Below are 6,322 nucleotides of genomic sequence, written 5' to 3'. Positions count from 1 at the left end.
GATTCGAACCTGCTGCCTTAGGTGTATGTGGCTGGTGCCTTAGCCACTTGAGCCACAGGTGCCAAGCCAGGAAACCATTTTTTAATTTCTCTCTTTAATTGTGATGATTACCTCCATGGCTCTCTGTAATATATTTATACAACTATTTCTTTCTTTCTTTCTTTTTTGAGACAGAGTCTCACTATGTTGCCCTTGGTAGAGTGCTGTCACGTCACTGCTCACAGCAACCTCAAACTCTTGGGCTTAAGCAATTCTCTTGCCTCAGCCTCCCGAGTAGCTGGGACTACAGATACCCACCACAATGCCTGGCAATTCTTTTTGTTGCATTTGCTTAGCAGGCCTGGGCCAGGTTTGAACCTGCCACCCTCGGTGTATATGGCTGGTGCCATAACCACTGTGCTATGGGGCCCGAGCCTATACAACTATTTCTTAACTTCTAAAACAGAGTCATTTGACTTCCTCCAAGACAAATGAGGACTTAGCTACTACCATGTATCTCTCTCCTCCTTTCACTAGTCATACAACTCATTTTAGCTCCCTTATTATTATTGGTTAAGTCTGTGACCCTAAATATCCTTAAACTGCTATTTCTTACCCCATCAGTCATGGACAACGCTTCTCAAGTCTACTTTGAATACGGAGAAAGTTCCCTCATCTTTCCTCCCCTTTGTCAAGTTTTACTTTTAAGCTGATAAAACTGAAAACATGTGCGTCCTTTTCTAGAAGCACATTTAAGTCTTCTGCGCTCTCCTACCAGAGTGATTCTGGAAGCTGAAAATAACAAATGGCATTCAAGCAGAGGCGAGCTGTGATTCTGTTTCTTCCTGTTCCACAGTGGTGACCCTCCGCTACTCCGAGCTTTACCTCAGAAGGATTGTCCTCTTTGTCACTCTACCGACTGCTTGGAATCATACCATATTTTAGTCTACTCTAGATTTGGACCCTTTTCTTCAAACGTTTGTTTTTTTCTTAGAGTTTCTGCTTGTTTGGGATTTTTCTTACAGGGAGAAGAACTTATGCCTCCTTCTCATCTGCTTCCCACCCATTCTGACTATTGCTTACAATTCACAACATGCTCCTCGCACCCACCAACTTTCTGTTCTGGCATGGAGGGCCTGCCGCATGTTTGGACCATAACTTCTCTACACAGATTCCCATTTTCTCCTGTAATAATTCACAACCTCAAGCTCTTAATCATCTCATCATTCTATCAACCTCTTCAGCCCAGAGCCATCCAGAACCTCAAGTGGATTTCTACGTTTTACTCGTTTTGCTAAAGTGTGTCCCTAGCTTTCCTTAGAAAAATGACAATTTCAGGAACACCCCCCAACTCTTTATGCAAAGGGCGAAAGTTAAGTCTGAAGACTGAGTCACGCAGTACACCCTTCCAAATGAATGACGGTTACTAACTTTGTGCATTAGCCTGGTTCCTCAGCGAAAGGTAAAAGGCCTCAGCCAAGTATAAGAAGTGAAATTCCTTGTTGGCGTCCTTTTTATGAGAAGACATGCAAATTTCAACTCTGGGTCTGCAGGCTACATCTAGTTCCTAAAACTAAAGTCTGTTCAATTCCATACTAATAATGTTGGTTACAGATTTATCTTCCCAGGCACAGAACAGAGACGAGATCAACCGTTCTTCCACCTACCCAGAGACCTCCTTCTTTCTCCTTTTTCTCTTCTACATACCGTATGTCCAATACAGATTTCCTGGGCCTCATTCGCCTCCCCGCCCACGCATTCCTCTCTTTTCTATCTGTGGGCCCCTCCCCTTAAACGCTGAAGTTCTCAAATCCCATGTGGGGGTGGGGGAATGGGAAAGGTCATAGACGTGTCTGTGGCTTTGTTTTTCCCAGATGCGTCCTCAAACTTTGGCTTAATAAACCTCCGTTGATTGAGATCTTTGCCTCAGTAACTTATTTTGGGTTATCATCTCCTTAAGAAAGGAGACGCAGTTTCTGGATGAATTCATACACGAAAAGTTCCCTTTTCTACCTTCACAGTCAACAGTCCGGCTGGACAGAGAATTCTAGGTTGAAAATATTTTCCCCTTACAATGCTATTGCCATTCCTCCACAGAAGTTCGGGGGGGGGGGGCAGCTTCTTTTTGAGGTTCCTCCCGACTGTTTTTTGATGTTTGCTCATCCAGATGAACTTCAGAATCATTTAGCCATGTCTCTCCCCTCCTTAATTCATATCAAACCCATCAGGAGTAAATTAAAATTTAGTTAAATTGGTATATTAAGTATATAATTGAGAAAGAGATGTTTCTGTTTCTATTCCTCAATAGAATTTCTTAATTTTAAACACACTTCTTTTTTTTTTTGCAGTTTTTTTGGCCGGGGCTGGGTTTGATCCTGCCACCTCTGGCACATGGGGCCAGAGCCCCACTCCTTTGAGCCACAGGTGCCGCCCTTAAACATACTTCTTTTAAAGGTTTTACATATCACTTACTATCCCCTCGTGCTGTCCTCATGGCCTTTGCTGTCTGCCCTTGCCCAGACACCTGGAGCCTGAAGACCACAGGGTTTGCCCAGACACCTAAGCAAGAACCAGGTCAGGTGAAACCGACAGTCATGCTGTTATGTTTCCTTGTCATCTGTGGTCGAGGCCTCAGGAAGCTGTTATCTGGGATGATCTTGCCCAAACCACCAGGCCTCTTCCTTGAAATTAAAGGCAGTTAATGCAGATGGACTGGAAAGCTCACACTTGTGTTTCCATCACAGACTCTTTTCTGTGGAGTGGGTGCTGTGAACTGGCACCCAGCTTCCTTCCACTCAGCCCAAACTAGCAGCAGTCATCTGTTACAGTGCTAATGAGGCCTTTGACCTTATTTCAAAGTCCTTTTGGCTAGTTTTAGGGGAGGAAGGAGGTCTGCAAGCCAGCTTTTAGGCTGTCAAAAGTTAAGACACAAACATTTTCATGTTATTATTTTCTTAAAGTAGTCTCCCTCTGTTGCCCTGGGTAGACAATAGTGGCATCATAGCTCACAGCAACCTCAAAATCCTGGACTCAAGCAAATCTCTTGCTTGAGCCTCCCAAGTAGCTGGGACTACCGGCTCCTACCACAATGCCTGGCTCATTTTTCTATTTCTAGTAGAGATGGGGTCTCACTCTTGCTCAGGCTGGTCTTGAACTCCTGAGCTCAAGTGATCTACCTTCCCTGGCCTCCCAGAGTTCTAGGATTAAAGGCTGAGTCAGTGTACCAGGCTATTGTCATGACTTTTAATATGTAATACCAAGTTGCTTTCTTTCTTTCTTTTTTTTTTAGAGACAGAGTCTCACTTTATTGCCCTTGGTAGAGTGCCGTGGTGTCACAGCTCACAGCAACCTCCATCTCCTGGGCTTAGGCGATTCTCTTGCCTCAGCTTCCTGAGTAGCTGGGACTATAGGTGCCTGCCACAACGCCCTGCTATTTTTTTGTTGCAGTTTGGCTGGGGCTGGGTTTGAACCCGTCACCCTTGGTATACAGGGCCGGCGACCTACCCACTGAGCCACAGGTGCTGCCCTGCCAAGCTGCTTTCTAAAACATCACACCAATTTCTGCTTCCAACAAATAGTATGTAAGCACCTATTCTCTCATACTCTTACCTGCACAGAAAATTATGGCTTCTAAAAGTCTTTGCCAAATTTGTCAGGCTAAAAGTAATATTTTATTGTTTTAATGTATATTCTTCGATTCTTACAAAGGTCTAAGGAGAAGACATTTCTAAACCAAATGTTTTATACAAAATACCCCCAAGAGCCTTGAGTCTGATTCTAATGAAACTGCTTGTGTTTTCTAAGCTGATATGAAACATAGAAGAAAGAGTTTGTGCTGTAAAATTGCCATGAAATAGCCTGAGATCATACCCAGTGTCATATGAACAATACAGACAAGATGGTTTTGGTTCACAACACTGACTCTTATTTACTTTGGCAGCAGCAATATGCCAGTGACCAGGTGTCACCACCCAGATGCTCGTTCACCCGCATGCTGCCATGGACAGCGCAGAGGCCGGAGGAGAGGCAGAAGCTCAGAGGGCCTCGCCTTGCCCACCGACCAGCAGCTGCAGCTTGGCTCACAGGGCCGTGGCCGTCACTGCTTCAGTCTCTGGACTGAAGGTGAGGGTCTGGGACCTTCTGGCTCCAGGACAAGCTAAATGCCCAACCCATGACTGAACTCTGTCGCTGGCTGGGCTTAACAGGGGCTGTGCCCGGAAGGCGTCGCACCTGCACTGAAGGGAGAAGAGGTGGTGGTTCCAGCTGCTCCCCATGTTCACGTGTTGGACGCTGATGTAAATACACCTCATGCTATGTTATCACCAAACCTTGCTTAAGTGGAAGAGTTTCACAGGCTGACAGGTAAATGCCCTATCTTTTTATAAAAAGAAAAAAAGTCAAAGCCTTCCAGTGACTGTGACTGTGTATCTCTTTAATGTCACAGAAGACATCCTTGTTAGTTTTCATCCAAAATTTGATGCCCATGTCTGACTTACTTGCTTTAATACTTCCATGTAGGGGAGCGTGATATTTGGACTTTCTGAGCTATCCACTGTTACACAATTTTTAGATTTTGATTTTAATACATTTTTATGGCTTCTCTTGGTGCCCCTTTTGAAGTATGTGTAAACTCCCCCAAAAAGCAAACAAATGAGAAACAAAACGAGCCTCTCCAAGCCCTCCAGCACTGAGCGGGACACACTGTTCCATTCATACTAATAAAGTCTACAGTGTGAGCTGCTTTCAAATTAGCTTGTTCCCTGTGAGATCCAACTTCTTTTTTTTTTTTTTTTTTTTAGACAGAGCCTCAAGCTTTCCCTCTGGGTAGAGTGCTGTGGCATCACAGCTCACAGCAACCTCCAACTCCTGGGCTCAAGCGAGTCTCCTGCCTCAGCCTCCCAAGTAGCTGGGACCACAGGTGCCTGCCACAACGCCCAGCTATTTTTTGGTTGCAGCCATCATTGTTGTTTGGTGGGCCCGGGCTGGATTCGAACCCACCACCTTAGGTGTATGTGGCTGGAGCCTTAGCTGTTTGAGTCACAGGCGCCGAGCCGAGATCCAACTTCTAATGTGCTGCTGCTTCTAAGGGAACCTCCCCTGCTTCACCCACCTCGCCTGAGACCCCCTCACATGCTCAGCCTCATACCTCATGTGTGTATGTGCCTTGTCGGCCCCTCATTCTGAAAATCCTCTTCCATAAGTGTACTGAGTAAAGCCTCGGCACCAATAGAATGCTCCAGGGCAAGCCACACGTGGAGCAGCCATTGCTGCTCACAAATCCAACTGAGGTGATTGCAAAAGCAAATAAGAAACATTCCAGACATGGATCCGTGCTTGTAGCTCAAGTGGCTATGGCACCAGCCACATATACCAGAGCTGGCGGGTTTGAATCCAGCCCTGGCCTGGCAAACAACAATAGACAAAAAATAGCCAGGCATTGTGCTGGGTGCCAAGTCTCAGCTACTTGGGAGGCTGAGGCAAGAGAATCACGTAAGCCCAGGAGTTGGAGGTTGCTTTAAGCTGTGATGCCACAGCACTCTACCAGGACAATAGCTTGAGGCTCTGTCTCAAAAAAAAAAAAAAAGAAAAAGAATAATTCCAGACACGGGGGCTGACATCCTCACAGACTCGCAGGCTTTTACGTACTGCCCAGTGTGCTCCCTGATGGTGGCAGGACAGATTCAGCAGAGAAATTCAACCCTACATGTAGAAAATAGGGGCCCCTGTCCCATAAGGACAAGAGAAAACTGTCCACTGTGATGCCTGTCCGTCTACCACATGCTGGCCCGTCCACAGGAGGCCACTGGGCAGCTGGCTGTCAGTGCTCAGGAACCATGGGCATCCCGAGAGACACAAAGAGGCCTCGGTCATCAGGAAGCCAGGCTCAGCACATGAAGCGTGAGAGCAAACACTTCCGGGCCCATCACTTCCCAGCACGTCCACACTGATTCAGGACAAAGAAGCCCGTGGGTCTGGATGACAGTGGGCCTGTGACAGGCAGGGCGTGAGCTCACACTTAACAGTTTTACAAAGGTTTTTCTGATTGTTTTGAATTGTTTCATGCCCACTATTTGCTCATTTATCTTGACAACATCCTATCAGAAAGGCAGACTAAAAAATCAAGAGGAGGGGTGGGAACAGAAACCTCGGCTGCACCATGAGGCTGGCTATGGCCCTTGTCCTCAGGACATGGACCCAGCTCTCTGGCTGCTGCTTACTTCCTCAACCCTTACCTGGTCCTCCTCCTCGACCCTCTGCTGGTCCTTCTCCTCAATCCTCTACTAGCCCTTCTCCTCAATCCTCTACTGGCCCTTCTCCTCAACCCTCTCCTGGTCCTTCTCCT

The 6,322-nt window shown here is 46.5% G+C and overlaps 1 protein-coding gene across 1 annotated transcript in view; it reads right to left on the bottom strand.

Annotated features, from left to right (window-relative positions):
• SPECC1 (sperm antigen with calponin homology and coiled-coil domains 1) overlaps positions 1 to 6,322 on the bottom strand; it is a 258,533-nt gene that overhangs the window by 12,587 nt on the left and 239,624 nt on the right. The gene's annotated exons all lie outside the window — the stretch shown is intronic.

Source organism: Otolemur garnettii, unplaced genomic scaffold, assembly GCF_000181295.1.
Source record: "Otolemur garnettii isolate 467f Iridium unplaced genomic scaffold, OtoGar3 scaffold00046, whole genome shotgun sequence".
Classification (NCBI taxonomy): domain Eukaryota; kingdom Metazoa; phylum Chordata; class Mammalia; order Primates; family Galagidae; genus Otolemur; species Otolemur garnettii.
Note: the sequence above shows the minus strand (reverse complement) of the source record. Positions and strands in the feature narration are given on the sequence as shown.